General features: G+C 39.8%; 1 protein-coding gene across 6 annotated transcripts in view; it reads right to left on the bottom strand.

The window, feature by feature from the left end:
• Positions 1-21,703, bottom strand: part of CLOCK (clock circadian regulator) — a 62,756-nt gene extending 41,053 nt beyond the window's left edge. For 2 of the 6 annotated variants that reach the window (XM_065697056.1, XM_065697116.1), the window contains exons 1-4: positions 21,042-21,158; positions 10,868-10,967; positions 7,291-7,378; positions 2,309-2,365 (exon numbers count right to left, since the gene is read on the bottom strand). The gene's annotated coding sequence lies outside the window, so the exon portion shown is untranslated. Of the gene's footprint in view, positions 1-2,308; positions 2,366-7,290; positions 7,379-10,867; positions 10,968-21,041; positions 21,159-21,558 lie in introns of those variants that run through there. The other 4 variants (XM_065697082.1, XM_065697065.1, XM_065697075.1 and 1 more) reach the window with 4 other exon arrangements.
• Between the last annotated feature and the right edge of the window lie 3,404 nt (positions 21,704-25,107).

Genomic DNA, 25,107 nt, shown 5'->3' with positions numbered 1-25,107 from the left:
TAACCAAAGGGCAGGTTTTGAAACTCACACAAATTAATCTTCCAAAATTCTATCCTAAGCCAGAAAAATTTACCCAGTGAAGATTTATTAACTTTTCTATCCAAATAAACACTTTGTACATAAAGAGTACTGACTAATCTGGAAAGACAGTCAGTCAAAATTTCTTGTTCTGATCTCACTATTGCCTTCTAAAATCTTCAGAAATACAAGAAGTCAACAGATGGCTGGGAGGGTCTATAAGAAGTTTAGTTACGCAAGTTATTTCTGCACCAAATGCCTTTTCAGTCTATTTAGGAGAAATTTTAAGGATATAGCTCTAAGCCTTTAATCAATTTTGTTTCCTTTACGTCACCTTACTTTCTAAGGGACACCCAACTATTTCATATAAACAACTTATTCCTTTAAGACAGCATTATCTAGCACCTTCAGAAACATCTTACTGCTTCTCAGTTATGCATGCATTAAAAAGGCGTGAAGGGGGCAGAGGGAAAGCAGCAGGACATGACAGACAACTCAGTGAAATGAACTCAAGGGGGGGTTTGTTTGTTTGTTTGGTTTGGGTTTGTCTGCTTTTTGTTTGTCCATTTTGTTTTGGTTTCTAACAGGAGACAGACTTGCTCCTAACTCTTGGGACAGGATGTTCACATAGAATGTGGGAGAAACAGACTAAGTACTTCCTCTGACTCAGTCTGCAGATGAAGAATTACCACATAAGATAGCAACAGCAATACAAACATAGACCATGCAGGTAACTAGATGGCTACAGATACTAGGCATTCCACACCCTAACTGTTATTTATATTTGTAAACACTTTTACCAAACTCCTTAGCCAAGCCAAAAGTTTTCATAACCTTAGCCTTTGACCTACCATTTCCACACCCGTACATTCCCTCTTTACTGTTAGCATTTAGTATGTGTGATCACACACTCAACACAGCCTAAAACTGGTCCAGCCTAAAACTAACTGAAATACTGCTTCATTCAGCTAAATCAGCTACATTTGTTTCACCATATGGCTGCTCAAAAGCTGTGTTGGCACAGGGGAAGGGGAAGCAGTGAATCACCAGGTTAGACATCTTTTGGCAACAATGCCATTTCATGCTGACCTACACCATGTGCTAAATTACAACCAGAGAACAAAATGAGGAAAAACAAGATTCACATTTGTGCTCAAGAAACAAGCACCATAGGTACTACTTGAGAAGTCTGCTTCATATTTAAATGAAACATCTGTACTCTTTCCCATGCATTGCTGCAAATGAAATTTCTGGACAGAATGAGCTTTGTTTATATACACTGATTCAAATCTATGGATCAGCTTCTGGATATGAAAGCAAAACCAGAATTCAGCCTTAAAGTCAATGGGAAATACAAGCAAAATATAAAGCACAGGAGTATAAGTACCTGACATGTGGCTAAGTAGTTATCAACCTATCTATCAAATAAGATGCTAATGAGCATGAACTGTGACTGTTTCAAGATGATTCTCAGTACAGACACTTATACAAGGGTATTCACCTAAATGAATAGTATGTAACTAAGACAACTGAATGAAAGAATGATTTATACCCACAGCAGCTATCTGTAACTCTTAGAATTGCACAAGTGTACCAAATGGACATATATAAAAAACCCAGTACAGCTGCTAACAGCAACGCCCAAGAACAAGTGACAGGTGTTTCAGAAAGCAAGTATTTAACCTGAAATGCAATTACCCATCTCATGCAGAAATGCAAACATGTAAATAAAACACTTTACAAATATTTAATAATAGGCTTTTTTTTTTTTTTTTCTCAAGTATATTGCACAATCCTTGATTGTGCAGCTGTGGAAGTGCTTCTGATGCTCATATTTGCCAGTGCGGGTGACTCATGCACAGCTAGATTATTCTGTAATGCTTTTGTGAAGAGTGGACTGTTCAACTGCCTGGAGAATGGAGTAGGCACTGCACTTCACTGGAAAGTGTCTTCAAAAAGAAAGAAGCAAGACTTCACACTCACATTTCCCTGAGATGAGACAGTAGGAACATTTTAAGCGCCAACAGCGAAGCACAGTACAAGCCAAAAATCAAAGAACAAGCAGCTCCTCCTCCCTGCCTCCCCCATCCTACACATCATCCTGGAGACCAGAAACTGATAACAAAAGAAAAAAGAATGAAGCAGTAGAAATCCAGAACAAAACAGAATAAGGAAATGCTTGGGGATACTAACTTCAGTGTATTCTAAAAAGATGCAGCAAAACACGCTTCTGTATGAGCATGCTGATTGTTACGTTCATAAGATTAACAAGATTTAACAGAAGACTTACTTTTTAAAACTCAGGTGTCAACAGTGGATTCTTCAGGCTTTCCCTCAGTAGAACTACCTGTTATAGAAACAGCAAGCATATACACTAAATCTCAGTACCGCAGTGACAGAATTCCAAACCCCTGCATTGCAATACTCCCTAATTTCATAAAAAAAAAAAAAAACAACACCAAAACCAACAAACACTGGGGTTACTCTTTTGTCAGAACTTTCAATGTAACAATCCAGACTCAACTGGGATTACCATGATGGCAAAACCCAAGACACAGGACACATCCTTCATACTACACAAGCAAGAAGTGCCTTAAGAGGAGAAGGGAAGGAAAAAAAAAAAACAAACAAAATGAAGAAGTTTTGCAATTGGTACAGAGAGCAAATGTCTTTACTGTTGTCTTAGCTAAAGAATAGCTAAACAAGGCAGAGAAAGTTCACTTTTCTTGTCCCTGGAAACTCTTTGTTACTTTGTAACCACTTTGGGGATAGATGTTAGGTATGCTTTCACCACCCTCCTATAAGCAAGAATCAAAAGGAAATGGAACATCAGCCAACATTTAGTCAATAAATGGACTTGCTCAGACAGGAAGGATGGTGCATTATTTCAAAGAGGCTAGTACTACATGAACCAAACAGAAATAGCAATGCAGGGAAAAAAAACCAGCATATATCGTCAACTCTAAAGTAATTCTACTGTAATCAGTCTGCATATATATCCTCATTTATATGGACATAAAAAAGGAAGAACAACTTAAGTATTCAAGTAGTAGAATACTTAACACAGAACACTGAATTTCTGACTGTTCAGTAAACACTGTTCAAAGGAAAACTGTAGTTTGAAGTAGCACTGTAACATTTAAGCAACTGGTTTTTAGCATTCTGTTTCTAAAACATTATCAATTTACACAGATATCAAATTTCTTCAAATACTTTTCTCATTCACCTGAGCAGCAGCAGCATGCACTCCTCCTTTGTGGCTTGCTACTGACATGAGCAGAAAGTTCCCCAGCTTGTGCTAAGCCAGTCCAGAAAACCGACTGAATTCACCTTCTGAGGGTCACCAAAAAGCAGCAAAAGAAGACCAACAAATTCCTTGTCCCCATAGATCAGTGTGATCTTCAAAATGTTGGGCCCAGTCAATTTGACTGTAAATTCGATTGTTTAATTATGACGACAATATTACTTTTCAAGCACTTGGAATATTTACATGAAGGTTTCTGTAACCCTGCAGACTAATTCAACACTCACAGCAAAAATTCTGTCACTTACTATACCCCCAGCTCCTTCAAAAATCTTTTATGATCACGATATTGAGTGAAAGATGTAAAACACAACTGAGAAATTTCAAAGCAAAGCTTTCTTAAGCTTTGTTGCTACCATGTGTGAGACAAGAATTTTCAAGATTAGGTTATGAAGGAGAAAAAAGTCAACAAATTCAGCTCCTTTTTGTATTTTTGGGAATTCAGATTCTGTCCTGACACTTCCATATGAACTTTAAAATTTTCAAAGGAATCCTCTAAGTTATTTATGTGAGAACTCTTAGTCCTTTTCACCACATAAAATACCACAAAATCATATCAAGTACTACTCCCTATATTTGCATGAGTTTAAACTCTCTCTCAGCTTTTTTCTTTTTCTCTTTCACCACTTTTCTAGCTTTTCTTTCACAGAATGATCAGACTGCACTATTTCTACCTACCATAACTCATGTATTGGCATGTTTACTTCTTGCCCCTCAAAGCCTTCTCTGCACTCTCAAGTTCTCATCATCTCCCAGATTAGTAGCACCATATTTCATCTGTAAACATTTAGACCCTTCTCTTCCAGGTCAATCCTGAAGATTGCTAAAATTAGTACTGGTTAGGACCGCCACCAAAATTAGCAAGTAGGATCTAGTCAAAAATCAAGTTGCACTAGATGTATTTTACAGTTAATATCTTAAATCAAAGCAAATAAAACACCCCTTATCAGCTCTTTCCCCACTTTATTAATGGAACCTGACTTAATCATCTAGCACTTAAGTCCTGAAAAGTAACATTAAAGAAGTATTTATAAAACCATTATAGCTATTCCAATCTTCAAGCAATATATCAGTTATCAAGAAATTAAGCTATAATCAGGTTTTCTTTTCAATGGCAATTCTGTTCTGCTCAGAACACTGTGAACATAGTTTCAATAACCTAGGATCTTGCTAGTAGCCTATTTAACACTGGTATAGAGGAATGGGATTTCAAAAGCTATCAATATTCACAGGAAATCCTGAAACTAATACAAATTATATGTTGAGGCCAAAGGCTAACAGGCTGTTGAAAAAAGCTGTATCCTGTTTAAGCATACATTAAGGCTTGAAGCAGTTTAGTTATGCCTAACACATTAAAAAATATACAGATAGAGTGAGAATGAAATACTTCAAGAAAACAGTGAAATATAAGACAAGATTACTTAAAATAAGGAGGACTCTTCGTACCTTATTGGCTTACAATTCTCAGATTTTGACTCGCAACAAACTTCCTCTCGAACTGCTGTACGAAGCAGCTAGGTACTAAATTCTGATCTTTGCTTAATGCATTAGGTTTTTAGAATAGCATAAAATTATTTAGGTTGGAAAAGATCAAGTCCAACCACTAACTCAGCATTGCCAAGTCCCCCATTAAACCATGTCCCTGAGTGCCACATCTACACATTTCTTAAATACCTCCAGGGATGGCACTCTACCACTTCCCGGGCCTACAGTTGCTCTTTTAGAAAGGATGATACAAATTGAATGGAGACATGCTTAAGCCTAGAAGAATAAAATGTTCTAACTTTTAAAATATGTTTCTGCTACTTACAACATGAGGGAATAGACTGAATAAGACCAATTTAAATAACACCGCAAATAACCTGGTTTGGAAAAAAAACCCAAAAAACTGGCTTCCATAAATTAAAAGAATTCTCCAAAACACTGCTGCTACTTGTGCCGCTATGACCTTAGATATGTTTTTCAATTATTATATTAAAAGGCTGTTGTTTTAAAAGTCCCTATTAATATAAATCTTGCTTGAGTATTAAAAATTTTCTGGAAAAAATGCTTAAAGCTAAGGCCTGGATTCTGCAAAGATCTCATACACAAGACAAGCTTAGCTCTGACCATTGACTTAGACATGCAGGATATGACAGTAGCAGTAAGTGTGCAAATATTCCTGGGAATCTCTGAACTTAAAATTACATGGGGTAGATGGGGAGAACTCTTACAACTTTTCCTTCAAGATAAAATAGTTTAACACTGGCAAATAAACATTACTTAAATTTTAAAAACCGTAGCAACTCCAATCTACAACTTTAAATTGAGGAATTCATTCGGGGGTAGGGGGAAATAAATCAGTCTTGGTTCATGACAGCTCAATGTACAGAAAAATAGTAACAGCTGCAAACACCTGTGAAGACTACCTCTTTGCCATTTTTTGTCTTGTTCCTACTTAATGACTGCAATAAAACACTGGACTTGGCAATTTTTTCAGTGCAGATGAGGAGTTCAAGCAAAACACTTGGAGTGGGAAGTGTAAAAAATTTAGAATTATGTATAAAAATCACGATATTCAGAAAATCAGAAAACTATTTTAATGATTTAAGAATATACACAGGGAAGAATAACAGATTAAATAAAAATTTGAAAAGGCAGTTACAACTTAGTCATTTGATTCACTGTCACTTGTACTATTTGTTTGTTTCCTTGACAGCTGGTATTAACAAAAGTTGCACAGAATGCCTGTGGCACGTTGAAAGTCGTAAATATTAGCAGTGAAACTTGTAACTGGATTTGTAGGACAGATACCTATCACAGATGTTCATCACCCTGGTATACTGACCTATAACCAGAGCGAGCAACTCTGGCTCGGTTTCCATTAGCAAGTAATCTGTAACAGTAGAAACGGATCAGTAGATCAAAGCAGCTGGTGCTGACACTCCATTGCTAGCTGTTCAAGAGGGTTTATTTTGGATTTGATTTTATCTGGTCTCCAGAAGCAAACATCACCATCACACAGGCCATTCAAAATTTTCCAGGGATTTAATAATTGATTTAGACCTGTATGTTACCAGTAGAGGCAAAAGATCACTTTGCACCTGTAACAGAACTTACAGACTACTTTTCTGGGAAAGGAATGTAGCTCGAGCACCTTTTCAAACCAGACTAAGCAAAGCAGGAGTCATCTTACAAAACAGAATACTCTGGCTTCAATTCTCCTTTCTTCACTCCATTCTTTATGTCATCTTTTCTCCCCTTTAAATATTTTACTTCATTTTTCCCCTTATTTCTTTCAGCTTTTTCTCTCCTTTAGTTATTTATTTCCTCCTGTTACCTGCGCTATTAAATACAGCAAGAGAAAACCAAAGATTCTGGCATCTCTGAACTTTCAAAACAGAGCTGTCAGGCCTTTTTTTCTGATCTGGAAATTGAGATGGTGTAGACTGAGACAGGCATGTAAGCACTATCACTGTGATTTAACTTGTGCTAACTCAAACAGAATTTAAAAGGGCTGAAGATGAACATGTGTTTGCTTCAATCATTCGAACTGATTTCCAAATCCAGTGCTAAGCAACTACGTGAATTGAGAAAAAAATCAGACTGACGACACAGGATTATTACCCTACTGTAAGACTGAAATTAGCCTGGTTCTGAACAGCATCTCCAAGAATACATCAACACAGAAACATTAAAGGAACCTAATCAAGCAACTTATGCTATGCAAGAACTTCATTACAAAAACAATAGATAAAAATATATTGGGCGCATCCACAGCTTTTTACCTTAGGAGTAAAGCCAGGAATATATCGCTTAATCTCTGCCTTTTTTTTTTTTTCTCCTTTCTGAACAATGTAATTTGTTTGTATAATAGTTTTAGGTTAAATGCCACAATTTTGCTTAGCATTGTAAGTTATAAACACGATTTTGTCACACACAATAAACTCATTAGTTGCTCAGAAAAATAGAAATATTCAGAGACTCACCTAGTTTCACTGACATTCAATATAAAACATCCAAGTAATTTTCCAGAAGATTTTTGCAAATGAAAGAATGGGCTTCACTCTGCGTTTGCTAAAAATTAGATAATGAGAAAAGCAGATCTTTTAAAAGCAATTTCTAAAGAAAAATTGTCTTTTAAGATGAACAAAAACCAAAACAACACTAAGAAAAAACTTTCACATGTACATATATTGAAAATTTTAAGTATAATGAAAATACTTTTCATTTCAGAAGCTTCCTTCTGTATGCACCTGGACTTGAAAGCAAACCCAAATTTGTAAGTAATTCTGGTTTTAAAAATAAAAAAAAAATCAGCAATTTTCATCAACATTAAATACAGCTTATCCCACTGATTTTTTTAAACAATGACATCATTTTAATATGAATTAAATATTACATTTTCAATCAATAAAGATCTAATAAGCAATAAATCATTCCATTCACTCCTACACTGAACACAGATTTCATCTTCCTGTAACTCATGAACACCAGACACTCCTGGGTCACTTCAACACAAAAATCCCCAAAACACTTCAAAAGTTCACTGCAGTCCTGTAACAAGCAAAAGGGAGGGATGGAAACGTAAAGATCATCCTCCACACTATAAATTCTAGTTTCAGCAAAATAAAGTAGAACTAGAAGTCTCCAACCTGTCTTGTAAGTCTGTCTTTACCTGTCTCATACTTTGAATCTGTAGACAGAGTGATGATTTCTCTCACTTCCTCCTCCTCTCTGCCTGGCCCAGGGCATTCCTTTGCTTCAGTCAGCAACTCCACTATGGTATTCCATTAATTTAAGTGAACCGCTCTGAGCCATATGTAAAACCTAGGATAATCTCTTAGCTTGCTCAGAAACAATCTCTTCCCCCTGCTCCACCCCGCCTCCATGCGCCCCCATCAAATCTCAGTTAGGAACCAAGAGACCACTTTCAGTTCATTAGCTGTCTATACCCTATTAAACAACTTCTGATCTAATGAGTTGCAATTTTTCCTTACTCTGATAAACAGAGCAGCCCGAACAATTATGACCCAGATAACTAACTGCCTTGTTTTACTCATTTCCTATTCCTTTTGGACAAGGTCTGGTTGTGCTGCTGCTACTCATTCATTTAACTTCTATAGCGGGTGTTTAAGAACAAATCAGGTAAGAGAGCAGCTTGACTTCACTGTCTCCTGTGTACATGAATTTTTTCACAGGTAGTGACACAGGCACGTTTCCAGAGAAGCACAGAGACACTACCGCAAGCACTCATACTTGCATACAAGTCAGTGTGAAGAGTACAATTTTCAAATCTCTCTTCTATTTCCACAAATCAGTGTCAAAAGTATTTTCTGTCTATTTAGTTATTTGCTTTTCACACTTACATGAAAAACATTAAGGAAACAGGTATAAAAAGAAGGTTTTATATAAGTAAATGCAAAAGTACTCTGTAACTTAAGAACAGTTTTAAACAGAGGATTTTCGGCACATGTTAAAAAAAAAAAAAAGCCCTGAGGAAGAAACATAAATAAAAGTAATATGAAAACATAAATGTGAAGGAAAGGAAACCAGGGGGAGATAAGCAGTAAATAAGCTGAACTCTGCCCTGAAAAACACAAATTCTTAATAAAACAAAGCAGGTCCTCATGATCTAAAAAGGTTACATGAAAAGTAACACGAAAGATGCACAGCAAGCATAAGTTTTCAGGATGCTCAAAAAGCAGTCTTTCATAACTTTTAATCAGTATGCATTTTAACAGTATGCATTGTTCAAAACAATCTGGTTTATTATGATCTGTTCTGAACACAAGATCAGCAATAAAGAAGAAAAAACAAACAATATAGAAAAGTAGAATCAAAAATGCACAACAGTTATGGAAACATACTACTGAAGCAGCATGTGAAAGAATCAACAGCAGACAGGGGATGTACTCAAAGAAAAGCACAAACTGCAAAAGAAAGTCTCCCTGCTCAGTGTTTGTACCTGACATTACAATGGAGTTGAGATTAGGTCTGTTCATTTCTCACAGCAGAGTTCGAACATGCTCAGTAGCTCTGTCTGGGTACAATTAAAAAGATTTGGAATATATCTACCTCATCTGATTTGGACAGATGAAATGGATTTAGACAAATCACTGAACTGGTGCCAACCATATTTTCAGAAATCTATCAAGCCACCTAATGTAAGAGTTCAGGATGGCACAAAAAAAAAACAAAACCCAAACCTCAAACAAAAAAAAAAAAAAGACCAACACAGCATAACTGTTTAAGTTTTCTCCTAAAACCTTGAGTGCTTGCTCTAACATATACAGGTGCTTTATGTTTCCAGTGGTAGGATTTTCATTGCCTTTCTCAGACACACAGGCTGACTTTTGGTAAAGTTTTAGCTAATGCAGATATATAAAGCAAAGAATTACTGCTTAGTGATTTAAGTCTTGCTAAATTATAAGCAACTAAAACCAGGGTCTTAGAATATAAAATGTCAAGCATCATTAACTACAAGCACTGCTACCTGCAACTCCATTCACAACCAAACTTCATGCACGACCAAACATCTCTAATGCATGACAAGCCATTGGGAACATAAGAAGGCTTTCTGCCAGCAAGAAAAAACAATCCAGTTTCAGCACAATGTCTGATCTACCTAAACAGATCATGTTTCAGGGTTTTCTGACCCAGTGAATAAAACAACGGAACAGCTGAAAAAGTTTAACAATAATACCTACCTACAAAAAACATGTAAAAATATACATGAAGGCTACAGAGGGCTATGGCCATGATCCTCATGATACAACAAATCAAAGCCCCTTTGTCACTCATAAGACAAACCTTAAACAAACTAAGCTGTCTGTTCTGTGCTTCTCTTTGTGTGACCACAGATGTACAAAGCAATCAGTAACCTTACTGCAAGATAAGACATGAACAAATCTTGCAAACATGAACATCTGCACCTCCTGGTCCATCTTCAGCTGAATAACGCACAGTGACCAAACAAGGAAGTAGGGAAACACTACCTTTTCACAAATAAGATGGCATGTGAACAGAGATACTGATACTTGAACCTATTAATACCCATTCTTTTGCTTTCTATATATATATTCTTACACTAACTTTTATTAAAGTGAAGGTATTAAGCGCACCCTCCACTTTAACAAGAGCGTCTGCTGAAACAAACAAACAAATAATCCACCCAAAAAAGCTGTAAGCACTGCAGTACGTATGCTCATTCACCATAATGCATCCCCGGGAGAGATACTAATTCAGTGTCCAGAAACCACAGGGCCACATTAGCAAACTTCACTGCTGGGGACAGTGCCACCACAGGATGTGTTGGGTTGGGGTTTTTTTTAACTTCTGTTTTTCAAGGCAGCTCAGGTACAGTTAGTTCAATTGTTTCATTCCATGCACCAGTGTACAGATTGAAAGCTTATTAAAAGCTTATTTGAAGTTTATTCTTGCCCCCACACAACATTAATTTCAATCTCAAATTGAAATGGAATGTCTGCCTTGCCTGAGGTTGAAAAAGAGATGCTTCTGTTTAAAGCATCACTGTTCTAGTAGCAATAAAATCTACATACTTACTTTAATTACCTAGAAATGCATTGTGCCTTGCAGAGTGGGTGGATAGCATTAGTAGTCCAAATGTGATGTCATCTGAGCAAGTCTTCTTTGGCACAGTCTTCTGAAAAACAACAATAAAACCCCACAGTTCTATAAAGATAAATCCATTCAGAATAACTTCCCCTAACGAAAAATTCATTTCAGTAAGCAAAAGCTAACTATACATTAGGGATTTCCATATACAAACACTCTATTTCACAAGGAAATGGCTCCATCTACTACCCATCAGAAGTTCTGTATTCCTACATACAGTGCTCTGTTTTAAACAGATGTGCGCCAATTTCATAATGTAATCTCACTGCTGACAATCCTACTGGGTTAACTGCTAGTTATCATTATTAATACTTTCTATTTAACACTCCCATGCGGCAAAGCATATTAAAAAAATTAAAAGAACTTAAAAATCTCTGTTCTTTGACTCCTTGTCCCCTAGTAGACACAACATAGGAGAAGCTGTCAAGCTGAGGAAGAAGAATGCCAATGTCTGAAGAAGGTCTACTGGACAAGACTAATGTGTTAAGAAAGGAAGACTTATCAGCTACTTATCTGTACAGTAAAATTCTAATGTCAGAAATCAATGTCTTTAATCAAATACCAGCACATACAGAAAAAAATGGCAAACTATATGGGGCAGGAAAAGTGCCTAAGTGCCATTTTAAAAACCAATATATGCAAGTTTATGAGAGATTACTTTTCACTTTTATGCAACACAAAGATTAATTTAACTCAATATAAATCATCCATAAATTTAACTGTCCATATAAAGGTAGTACCAGTTTAATGAAAATAATTTTGAAAAGCAGTTTCACTTATTTTAATGAAAAAAGTTTGTGATCCTTTTGACTTAGATAAAGTGATAATGCTTCAATTACCTTAGATGTTAGAGGTTTCTATGGCATCACCTCAATTGCACTGAACTCATAAAAAGTCCCCCAGCTTAAACAAAGCCTGGGTGTAATAGCAGGCAGCAACAAAGCAAGGTGAAGGCCTGAGACTGAATCTTAAGACGCAACTGCCTATTGTTTAAAAGCAAGTTAAATTGACAGCTAAATTTCTTAAGGAGTTAAAAAAATTCTCAATACTAGAACGTGTGTCCTGATTTTTCTGCCAAGCCGATCAAACCAGCACATTCTCAAGTTCTTTCCTGTCTCATCAGGTTTTTTCTTCATAAAAACCAAATCCATCAACATAATTTATAAGTTTCTAAGTATCTTCTTCCTGCCTCATTTTCCAGCACCTTCCAGTTACTCTTCATCTTGACTCAGACTACTCTCCTGATTTTATTATTCTTTCCAGATCTTGCAAAATAAAACATTTTCCCTCTTTTCCTTCAAATCCCTATACTATTTGGACTTGCTTTATGCTGTCTTTTGCTTCTATATTCTCATCTTCCTCTTTGCTGATCTACCTTATTCTGTTCTTAGAAACGACAACTGCTTTAATTCACTCACTACGACTCACTTCTTCATTTGAATCCTTGTCCCCCTTTCTCAGGTCATCCTCCTCATTTTCTACATCAGTGAAATTCAGATCACAAGCTCTTCAAGGCTGAAACTGTATCTTATTATCTATGAAACATCATGCAAAGCCTTAGCAAGCACAGCATGTTCAACTAATGCTTCTGAGCTGGAGAAAAAAGAAATAAAAGACCAATTTGAAGGAAAAAAAAAAGAATACACTATTTTAACAACAAACAAACATTTTTGGAAAATTTACTTTAAGCAAAATTGCTGAGATGTTAAGAGCTATCATGGAACTATCATAGTTGTTCCAAACTCTAGTTTCATCCTCAACCACACAACTGCTGGTAGTAGCTTGATTACATATAACGAATATTGCTGTTGTGGATGGCAGGAAATATTTTATTAAATCATTTTACTACATGAAACTTGTCAGTGAGGAAAGCGAGTATATGTGTGAGACTGCATTCCTATTCTGACAGTTCTTGGAAACTGTTGTTCATGCTGCTACTTGCTTTTCTACTCACAGTCAGAGGAAAATCCTGTTTCCTTTAGAATATTTGTTGTTAATATGAAAAATACTTTTAAATAAGCACAAATCAAGGCCCCCCTAACTATTTTGCAGTCTGTTATATTTTAAAGCAGAACTGTTTTAATACTTGAAATTAACTAAAATTTGTGGACACTATAAAATTCGTGAAGATTATATATTGGTTACTGAAGGCTTGAAAAGCATATTTTGCATTATTGAGCTGGGAATTCTCAAGAAACAAAAATAGCAAGATAATACAGTTTTCTTCACTCTCACCATTCCTAAGTCTATGAGAAGTTTCTCTAAACCCACGAGAAGGACACACTAAAAGTCTCCACTGAGACTTGATAAAATCTCACAAGTTGAACATAATAAGGTGAACTTCAGTACACTTTTTAGCATGATTAATCAGTAATGCAAATACGTGCAAAGACAGGAAAGAACCAGAGAAATGTCATTTAGACAAAAATCCAGCCCCTTCTGCTTTTCAACTATTAACTCCATGTTACAGGACAGCAGAGTGGGCTTACAGAAATTCCCATTTGGGAGGTATACCTTTTGTTCTTATACTGAGAGAAAAAAAAATCTTACCCTTTGGCTATTAATGGATATATTTTGTACAGTATCTGTCTGGTATAAACAGAAATCTTCAAATGGCACCCTTTCAGTTTCATCTCTCCATTAGTAAAAGCACTTATTCGCTATGGTCTTTAAATGGAAAAGTCCTATTTCTTGAGCTCAAGTTACACTTTCTTTTCCTTTTTGGTACTGAAAGCAAGGTCTAAGTTCTAGTCTTTTAAAAGAAATACATCAAAACCATTTTTCCCCTAATACAATGGGAAGATAAGAATTTAACCACAGCTTAAAGCTATTCTTGTAATTTCAGAAGGATTTTACATACCAAACCAAACTGTGTCAGGCAACCCTGCAGTCAGTGAAACACAATATCATGTAATTCTGTTCAGAACAGTGATTCCCTGGTTAACGGTCAAAATATCTTTCACCAACGTATCATTAAGTGAGTTCTTCAGGGGCAGCACAGCACAGTTGCGATAGCTCTGCTCTCTTCTTCCCCACCACAAGAAGGCAGCTCCCCCTCCCATCATCCCTCTGACACACCACAATATTCTCAGTCCCCATCCCCTTCCTAAACAACCGGATGTTAAGCGTGTCTCCTGAAGACTCACTGGCTTGTGCTCTCCCACCGAGCACAGATCCATCTTGTGTTCTCCTACCCAGCACAGACCCAGCCATGACGAAAAAAAAAACAAACAATGGCCAGTGCCAAATGTATTGCACTCTCTTAAGAGGGTAGTGACACCTTTCTCTCTACCCAGTTTGCCTTTTTTCCCCAAACTGTAGGAAAACTACAGGCTGAGATTTCTCTCTCTCCTACAAACATGGTTGTAACTGGTCAATGATTTTAAAAGCTACTGGTGAATATGTGAGGAAGGAATGACAGAAAACAAGGAAAAAAAGCATAAATCACATTTTCTTTGGAAATCAGGCTTAAAAAAAGGCAACACCCTACAGCTTTTAATGGAGAAAATTTTTACTTGTTTACTGAGCCAAGGGAAATAAGTAGACTTTGGCAAAACATTTTCACCTTTCCCTTGACCTTTACACTTATGTTTCAAATACACCATTAGGGGTCTAAGGACTGGTGAAGTCACTCCATTTAACAAGACAGGTTTCCCCTAACATATCTCGAAGTTTTTGGACGACTGATGAACACCTAAAACTGTCACACTTCTCTAACAAGATTCATCCAAAAAATTATGAACGTTTTACCTTACAACACCACATACTCTCTGAATTCATAACCACCTCTTCACCACCAGCCACCAAACTGGTGCAGTATTATCCTGTCAGGGTGCACGTCAGTAGAAAGGTGGAAGCCACACTTTGACATGACATTAAACACTCACTGAAACAGCCGAACACATCAAATGCTCTCAAACACCAGAAACTAATGCTTATGTCATTAACAACTTTACCCAAATGTAGAAATGGTGAGTTATGTCTTATTTACAACAGCAGCAGCATTTTCAGAACTGGAAATATGAAATTAGCTATTAACACTATTTATTTTAAAGTATACTTTTTAAATCAGGCACCTTTAATATTTAGAAACATAGATTTCCTCAAGACTTTTAATGTACACCTTGGAAAAGTCACACAATAACTTCCCTCCCTCCTACAAAAACCACTTGTTACAGACCTGTCCACCTCCTCTATGTTCACAAATACTTGCCCCAGTAGTATTTAAAAGCAAGTACTGGAACTATCTGTATATCTACTAGTTCAGCAGATAGAGACGCTTATGGTATCCGAGCTCATCCTTCCGCCAGCACTGAGATTTACAAACTTCTGGAGCTGCAAGCTAAAAACTCTTGCAGATGATACAGCAATACCATACCCTTCTTATAAAGCACTTAAAATTCAGACATCATGCTGGATGATCAGCCCGTTCCCAGGTTCTCCTTTTCTTCTGTGTGTCCCACAGCAACACCACTAACACATGGTTAATTACTAATTAAATTTTGCTCTGGCTGTAATAAGCAGTACTACCCTAAGGCATAGTCTTCAGTGAGAAATTATCAGTAGGGCACAAGAAGGGATTTCATACAACAGTTCTAAAGAACCAAAGCCAGCAAGAGTCACATCACTCAGCAAGACTTGAAAAAGTTAGTAGAGATGCAAACCTGTTTGTGAAGGCCCAGGCATAGGTAAATTTAGTCCCTGTCCTTGACAGACGTAACTAAGCTTTTCCCACTGAGTAGTAACTACTAAGGAGTAATATACTCTTTAACATGCCAGGAGGAAAAAGATGTGCTCTCATTTTGTCCAGTAGCACAGAGTTACAGCACAGTAATTTGGCACAGAGAAATCTGAAAGCCACTCTCTACTCTGCCAGAAGGCGTTCAAACCATAATTTCTAAGCAGGCTCCACATTTCACCGGGAAGATGTATCAACTCAGAACTTCTCATTTCTGAGGCACTCTTCAGAACATGGAAGAAAAACTAAAAAGTAAAGCTTTGCTAGACAGAGCAGAATCAGCAATGTGCACGCCTGTCAAGGGAGAAGGGCACCCAAATGACAGAGGCAAGTCCTGATTTCCACTTTCTAATGACACTTAAAGGTTTAAATGGAAGAAAATACAAAACAGTTTTTGGAACACAGGCACTCACCTGCTTTTTCTCCAAGAAAATAACTGGCCTAGTATCTCTCTTTAGCCCAATTAGACCTTAATCATCTCATACACAAGGAAAAGTGGATTTTTAGGGTTTGGGGTTTTGTTGGTTTGTTGTTCAGGTTCTTCCTCCTCACCCCTTTGTTTTTCCTGAACAAAAGGGAGAGTCACCACAGGGTTTTGGTCTGAGTCCAATCCCATAGGTGTGCCTGAGGTGTGGTTTGAACATGACTTTGGACAAGTGAATGCCTAATTTACAGATTGCCTAATTTAAGAATAGTAAACACATTTAGATGCCAAGATGCTCAGCTGTGACAAGATTATGGAAGATGTGAATGAGAACAAAACTTCAAAGTGTTTGAAAAACTTTACTAGTGGAAACATAGAGACCTGTAAAATTTAGCCTACACATGGTTACAATTTTATTTGCTGCTAGACACCCACAGTCCATCTAAACCACAGTTCTGACTTCTCTATATTATTTTATGGATCTGGCCATATAGCAAATAACATACATTAAAAAAAAAAACCTTCTCAGAGAAACCTGCAAATATCCTTTTAATGGAACTCTAAATGGACCTCTATAGAAGAACAAAGCCACATATATTTTTAAAATCCACTTTAAATGGACCTGACTTACTCCAAGAATTGTTTTCTTCTGGTTTATATGAGCATAATAAACTGGCACCACTTATCTGCTGGTACCAGGCTGCCATTGTGGGTAAATGATGACAGCTTCAAAACTGAAGCTTTCTTATATTCTCTGTGATTATTAAACACATAGTTTTAAGGACTAAACATTCAAGTGGAAGCGTTTATGCCTAATTTGGCTACATTTTTATCATGAAGATGAGGAATGCCCATAGTATCTACTAAGCTTCATAAGCTCCATTCCCTAAATACAAGCCTTTATCAGTCTTGAGTCTCATGGGTATATCTAATTTTTAAGGAACTATATTTAATAAAATATTAATGCTACTAATGATGATTTTATAATATACTCAGCAATACTCCTCAGAACAGCAGTGCAGAATTAGAAAACTAAAACTAATTCAGTGATTTTAATGACAAAATGTAACAGCTGGAAAGCATCCAAAGTGTGCAACATGAAAGTGCTGAAAGAATGAGAAGCCTTGTTGCTTCAACATAATACTAAATATATGACAACCGCAGAGTGCCGAAACTTTTTACATATATGATTATATATTCTGAAAGCGACTATAATTAAGAATTTATATTATACACAAAAAGTATGGTAAGGGAATATTAAGACTATAAAATTAAACACTCAGGCATGAGGTATGCAAAAATTAAAGTGGCTTTTGCATTACAAAGGAATTTTGTGGCAGCAGTAAGGGTTGAGAATGTAATCCTTCAGGGCAGCATACAACCGCATTAGCTATGAGTCTCTTTCCTCTTCTATGATTTTGTATTTCACATCTTTAACTCTTGCAGCAAATGAAGAGGGGAATCTCTGACAGTTTCAAATTACAACAGACACCCCCCAATAACTAAGTTAACAAAACAGCCAAATGCAGTACTAAGCTACTTTTCCTACGGGAACCACCCACAACAGTGAATGAGATACCTCCCAATGGACATAGCCAAATTTGCTTATGCCACAGATACACTGAGACATTGGAATCTCATTTTAGACTCTGCATCTGAAGGTGCATTTCCTATACCTATTATTATCCTGAAAGACCACTAAATTCAAAATAACAATATTAATACCACTAATAACCAAAACTACTAACAACAATTCAGTATTAGCAGAAGATGAGACTCAGTTGAATGGTTTAGTGACTGTCTATCCACAGTTTCGCAGGTATTTTTACCCCCTCCAGAGAGAAAGCTGCCTTAAACCAGCTACTGCTCCCCCCGCAGCATAGTGACTCTCTCCTGTTCTTGTGCCACCCCTTCAGTGGCACCAATACAGCTTCTTACAGAGCAAACCAGCTCACTTAACATAGAAAAGTTAAAAATACTTATGAAATAAATAAATAGAAGAATGTCAGGAACATCTACTACTGTCTTTGCTCTGTCACTATCAGTCAGTACCCTAATACAATCTGAATATCTACCAGAGTCTTTTCCTCAAGAAAGCCCAACTTATTGCAGTGTGATGAAAGACGCCCTAGCTGTAATTCCACCTCTTCGTAATTATGCTGTGTTTTGTATTGAAAACTGTATTAGGGTACATATTTTCTATTCTAATAGGAGACCTATGCATACTCTTCAATGCATAAAATTAGGCTGAAGCTGTGAGGCTTTAGAAACCAAGTTATACATAGCTCCTGAAGGGGTGCCAATAGCTAAAAAAGCAGCTTTTTTCAAATTATGAAATTATCTAGCAAAAAAACCTGCATTTTTGATTCACAACTATTTCCAACACAATTCTATTATTTTAGGGGAAAAAAATCATTACTATTTAAGTTAATAACAACATTTCACATAAAGCACATGTGAGGAGAGTGGGGGTCAATATCTCTACTAATGATTTTTATCTTCGATTTTTTGCACAAATTTAGAAGAATACAGAAAAAAAAAAAAGAAGAAAATATAGCAAAACCAGAAGAAAACAGCAAAAGCTCAAAGCTCTTGAAAGCGGCTATTTCCTTGGCAAGACAAATCCATCCATGAAGATACACAACTTGGGTGAAATCCTGTGCTAACAAGATAATTATCCAACACTACAAATTACATTTAAAGTAATTACCACGCAGTTTTAATATTGCTAAGTACAGAAAGAGTAAAATTACCTACAACAGAGAGTTTATAGAACCCTCAGAGATTAGTAAAGAAAACACTCTGCTTTCCTCACATCTTTATTTTACATGCGTGCGTGCGTGTGTGTGTGTGTGTGTGTGTGTGTGTTCAACTTTTCTATGTAAGAACATGAGGCAGAAGAAACAGAAAACAAGACATGGCTGAATGGCACCTTAAACTACTACATGTCAACCCAGGAGCTATTTTTTTAACACTTTAGACTGTTTGTTAAAAAGAAGTAACTCTTGCCTTACCAACAAAATTCTCGTATCTTAAAAACACCAGCACCCACATTCGACCAAAACCCTCCTAACCCAATGTAATGTAAGGTAACGTTTGGTAATCTGAAACCAGTGCCTATAACGTGTTTGAGAAAGTATCTGAAAAGGATATATATGAAAATCAATAGTTTATTTAAAAAAAATGAATGCCGTTACTTGTCCTGTCAAGTAGAATTCCTCTACTGTAACAACCAAATGCTGTCAAACTTCAAATAACAGGCCCTAAGCTCATATATATTCATAAACAAATGGATTTTATTCCTGTAAGATTGAATAGTGTGAAACAACCACAACTGCTCAGACTGAACTCTGACAGGACTACCACAACTGAGGTGTATTTCTCAAGTGCTTCTTTCACTAGAGTATTTGCTTAAATAATCCTCCTGCCTTCTGGCACACCTGTCACCCGGAGAAATGATCCAGGTTTAATATAACCACGTTCAAAAAAAAAAGGGTAGTTAATTTTAACCTGGCTCATTTCGGGCGAGTTCAGTGACGGGACACGGTTCCACGAACCGCTGTGCTGGTACAGCTGAGGGGGGCAGCAAAGAGGTGAGAGCTAGGAGCAAGGACGACAGGCCTGTTTTAGTCAACACTGCCACCAACAGCAGTGCTTATCAAACTATGTCACAGGAAAAATAATACTTACTTTAAGGATTTAGAGGATCAGGACCTCCGATCAGCCACTCCACCTCTACATGCCACTTCATATCCCACCTAGAACTGTATCTGACTTCCCCTGTGCCTCTCAGTAGATCAATTTTTAACATGCACATGAAAACAACAGCCTTAAAAAACTGTCACTACAAAGGATTGATTAGTTTACAAGTACTTCTCCTTACGAAAAAAAGCAATCCAGATTTATATCCAGGCCAAAAGTACCAGGAATTTGGAAGTGAAGGCAACAAAAAATCCGAATCTGTCTTAACAGAAACACTAAAATGAAGCACCACGATTTCCAGCCCCTCGCTGGTCACATTTCACATACGCACGGAGCATTTGACAGACTCACTTTAAGAATGCACATAAGTCGAAACAGGACTGGGGGCTACTGAGCAGTCCTCACCTTTAAGAACACATTGAGGGCACCGCAATAAAGTTATCAGAGGGAAAAAACAAAACCAAAACAACCTCACGAAGGGCACGCTCAGCCCTGCACCCCGCAGCCCCGGTCACCTGCCGCAGGAACACGCCGCGCCCCGAGGGCCGGGAAAGCTGTCCCGCCGCAGGGAGCGCCCAGGGCCCGCCACGGCCCAGCCGCCGGGCCAGCACCTAGCACCGTGCCTGCGGTGCAGCCCCCCGCCCGGCGCGCAAACGCTTCCCGATCACGACGCCGCACGGAGCCGCCGCAGAATCCCCTCAAACCCCTAAAGCGTGGGGGTCCCCCCGGCACCCGCGGGACGAGCCGCTAAACGGAGGAGAGCGGCGGTGGGGAGGCAGCGCCCGCGGCGCTGCCCGCCCCACGGCCGAGGGGCTGGCGGCGGCTCGACACGGCACAGCGCGGACAAGGCGACGGGGGATGCCGGCGAGTCCCGCGGCTGCCCTGCCTGCGCGCAGCCAGGGCGGCGGGGCCGGGAGCGGCCCGGACGGGCGCTGGGCCAGGCGGGCAGAGCTCCAAACGTGCCCGGGAGTTGTGACAGGAGCAAAGTGGGTCACCGGGCCTAGCGAGTGCCCCGCGAGCGTCCCCAGCCCCCGGCGGCGGCCGCCCCCGCCGCGCCCTGCCCAAGGGCGGCCGCTGCCCTCCCCGCACGCAGCCACCGCCGCAGCGGCAGCGGGGGACCCGCCGGCGCTGTCAAACTTCACCGGCCCCGCTCCGTGGCGTCCCCCGCCATCCCTCCCACAGCAGCCGGGCCCGCGCGGAGCCAGCCGCCCCTCCCCGCCCCGCAGCGCGCTCCTCACCCTGCCCCGCGCGGCCGCTGCCCGCCCGACCTCTCCCGGCGCCCGCCGCTCTGTGCGCGCAGCCCCGAGCCCGCCGCCGGCGCAGAGCCTCCTCCAGCGGCAGCGCCAGCAGCCGGGCCCGGGAGTCCCCTCGCGCACCGCGCCTGCGCGGCCCGAGCCCACCGCCGAGCACCAGCGGCGCCTCGCGCCACCGCGCGTGCGCCGGGGCACACTGCACCCCGCGGCACCCCGGCCTCGCGCGCACGGGGACGAGCCGCGCACGCGCAGGACGGCAGGAGGCGATCCCCCGCTTTGCGCGCCTCTCCACGCGTGCGCGACCCAAGCCCGCGGGTGGCCGGGCAGCGCGAGGTGCGCAGGCGCACTACGCGCTGCGCCTGCCTGACCTCGCCTCACCTTACTTCACCCTGTTCTGTGAGGGGAGGAAATGGCCGCCGTCGGTCATGGGCCGCGGGCGGTGGTACAACCGCGGGGTCGTGTCCCGGCGCGTCGGCGCTGGGGAAGCCCGATTCGGAGATACCTGGCAGTACCACGTCTCCGGCTCGGAGCATCAGGGCTTGCCGAGCCGGCGCTGGCCGGGCTGCGAGTGGGAAGCCGGGGAGTGAAGATGGCCCGGCCGCCTCCAGACATTGGCGCCGTGGGAGGCCGCCAGCGATGTCGCAGCGGCTGCTGTCGCTGCCAGGCGGGTTGCTCCGGGGCTGGTTTTGCAGGCGGGCGCGCAGCCCGGAGCCGAGCTCTCGGCAGTGGATCTTCCGAACGGAGGCGCTTGCCTACAGAAACAGTACACCTGGCGAAGGCTGCCGTTCCGGCAGTGCCCGAGCGTGTGACACAGTGCCCGGCCGTATGGTGATTCCCAGGGGGAAACCCGGATGGTCTCTGGGAACAGACGTGCCAGCACAGGTTCTTTAGGGGACAAGCACCCCATGGTGGCTGTGGTCGGTGATCTCTTTTCTCGGGGTGCATGCGCCGGTAAAATGCAACGGGGTGGCAGAGAGCAGATTTGACAGTCTCAGTCCTTTTGCCTGTGTGCAATGCTTTTAGTACCAGTTTATAAAGCAGCCTTACCTGACGTTAAAAATAAATGGTCCTAGCTGAGTTTTATATCTCAGCACCAATAAAATCTGGTACCTTTTAAAATAATGTCTTAATATTGCACGGTTTATACAATTTCTATCGTACAGAACTAATGGCCATTGAGGTTGGGGAGATTCCTGCAGTACCAAATGGAAGCCTGATGGAAGGCTCACACCAAAAACTATTCTTTCTGACTGAAAAGCAGCGGTTTAAACCCATTGTTCTCATTTGCTAATCCTTACCGTTTGGGGGGTGGTTTTGTGTGGCTGGAAGGTAAAAGAGTAATTGTGGACCTGACAATTGGAGTTGCCTGTATGAGGCTGAAGTATTTTTGTTAGGCAGCCTACACAGTGATGAGGTGTAAATTTCTTCAGAAAATGTGTCATTTCAGCACTGGAGGGCATGGCTGTAGTGCTAGTTTGCAGGACTATCTCTGCTAATAAAATTTTGTATATTTGTTTATATGTTGGTAAAACGAAAACTGCAGGATGTGGTTATATGCTTGACTTTGTGGAGAAAGTTGTGAGACCGACCAGCTAATAAGTATAAACAGCATCAGGTATCATAGTTAATCAGAGGGATGCCTAATGGGTACTGCACAGTCTTGATGTAATGGATTTCAGCCATACTGCATGACTGCAATATGCTTAAGCATGCAGTGATTGTGTTAGCATAAAACTGGTCTGCGTGCAGCAAGACAAAGCTGCACGCTTTTCTATAAAATAAGACATTGCTCAGCAGTAAGAGTATGTAAATATTCACAGTTTTCTTTCTCTGCTAGTTACAAGGATGTTAATTTTTCATTTGATCTAAACAGCAGTATACCTAAAACCGTAATTACAGTTGTGTATCTACAAAAACATAATTAGTGTTTGTGTCTGGAATGAAGTAAGGAACTTGACTGCAAAATCTCATGGATTTTTCTTTCTGGATCATTTTCCAGGTAGATCAGTTTCCCTGTTTGATTCACCTTGTGACCAAAGTCATGCAAAGTGTTGCAGGGCCAGGAACTTCTTCAGCAGTAATGTTGCTAGAGAGCTAGCTATGAGCTCAGTTTTCCGCCTTGAAGACCTTTAAAGAGTATTAATAAAACCGCTTATTTTTGTTACCTACTGATTCATAATACTCTGTTTCTAGCTTTCAGTTTCTGCAAATGTGTTGTAAACAGAATGATTCCATTACTTGTTCGAAGGATAATGCTCTTATGATGAAATGTGGAAAAGGTAATAGGATACAGAAGAAACTGAAAACCCAGGAGAAAATGTAAGAATATTTTCAACAAAAATGCCTAATTACCACAACTAGAATATGGCCAAGAAATCAGGAGGCTAGAACCAGCATCAAGTTCAATGTATCAAATTTGCCACACGATCTTTAGTAACCATTAGTAATGCTTCAGAGAAAGTAGAGACTGTACTGTCTTTCTTCACACCTTGCCTGCATGGGAGCGTAACACGTACCCACTGCAGTGCTGAAGCAGCAAATTACTCTGTGGCTTGCACGTCTTACATTTTGGGATCGACAAGATCGAATCAGGCAATACAGCTTTGGAGATGACACACATTTCTTTTACTGCTGAAGTTATGGTCTAACCAAGGTCATTTTTAAAATGCTGCTTCTCTTTTGAAAGAGTTTTAAAGGCTTGTGAGGGAACAGGGCAGAAAGCTTAGAAATGGTGTGGTGGTTTTATGGAACGATTCTCCACCCAGATACGCTTTTTATGGCTCTTATCGTCCATATGAGTTTGTTCTGGTATGCAGTGATACTTTTGTTTCACTCACAAAGTTTACATGAAAGCCAACATAATTTTCAGACATTGCCAAATAATGAGCAGCAAATCTTTTGTGAATTACTGAATGATGGGACTGGGCTGGGCCAGAAATGCGGATGTTTTCAGCATGCTCCAATTAACTGTAGCCATGTTTCCTGCAGAACTGTGATTGCCTTCTTGTGCATGGTAAAAATATTCAGAGCCATAGAACAATCACCTGTTCGGAAAGTTCCTTCTTGATCCTCACTGGCAAATTCAAAAGAGAATCTGTTTGAGGAAGCTCGTCTTGAAACTGAATTTCACATCACTCCAGGATACTAAACTCTGTGGATTTAACAAAGACAGACTTGAAAGCCTTTCACAATCTACATAACCCTTGCAAAGCAAGACTGACTAATATTCAGTCCTAGACCCTTTTCCTGCAAATGGCGTAACTGACCAAGAACGAGAAACATAGAATCATAAAACAGTTTGGGTTGAAAGGGACCTGTGCAGTTGTGCGTTACACTCGTGTACTTCACAGCAACCACAGTAGCAGGAGGGAGGTTCACCACTAAGAGGAAGCGCGTGGTAGTACTCCTTTTATTGCAGCCAACAATGATGTTTGCCTGAAGTGACTGTGGAAACATATCTGAAGTTACTGGTGACCTATTTACATTTAAAACTACTAGATAGCTTTCTAGTTTTGAAGTGGCAGATAACAGCAGTTTAGCCATTATCTCTGAAATGCGTTGTCTAGTTATGTCTTTGACTCTACAAAATAAAAGGTTCAAGGCCAGGTTGGACAGGGCTTTGAACAACCTTGTCTAGTGGAAGGTGCCCCTGCCCATGGCAGGGGGGTTGGAACTAAATGATCTTTGAGGTGCTTTCCAACTCTTAACAATTCTGTGATTCATTAGCACATGGGAGATTGGGGTTTTTTATGATGAGTCACAGGAAAAATAACATTAATACTATATACAGTTTGATTACTCAAAATCTGAATCAGGAGCGTGGTTTCTTCATGTCACTCATGTAGTTTTGCTTATCTACAGCTTGTAACTGTAAACTATTTTCTTAATGATACACTTTTTGTTAGGAAGGATCAACTGATGCAACTGTCAGTATTCTAACATAGTGGACTGGGAAGATTATCCTTGACCCTGGAGAAAATTCTTGAACACCTGTAAAATAAACAGAACTGTTAGTGGATTCAGGGCCAAATCTTGATTTTGTATTGCTGTA

The sequence above is a fragment of the Lathamus discolor genome, chromosome 1 (genome assembly GCF_037157495.1).
Source record: "Lathamus discolor isolate bLatDis1 chromosome 1, bLatDis1.hap1, whole genome shotgun sequence".
Lineage (NCBI taxonomy): Eukaryota > Metazoa > Chordata > Aves > Psittaciformes > Psittacidae > Lathamus > Lathamus discolor.
This window is presented reverse-complemented; position numbering and strand designations above follow the sequence as displayed.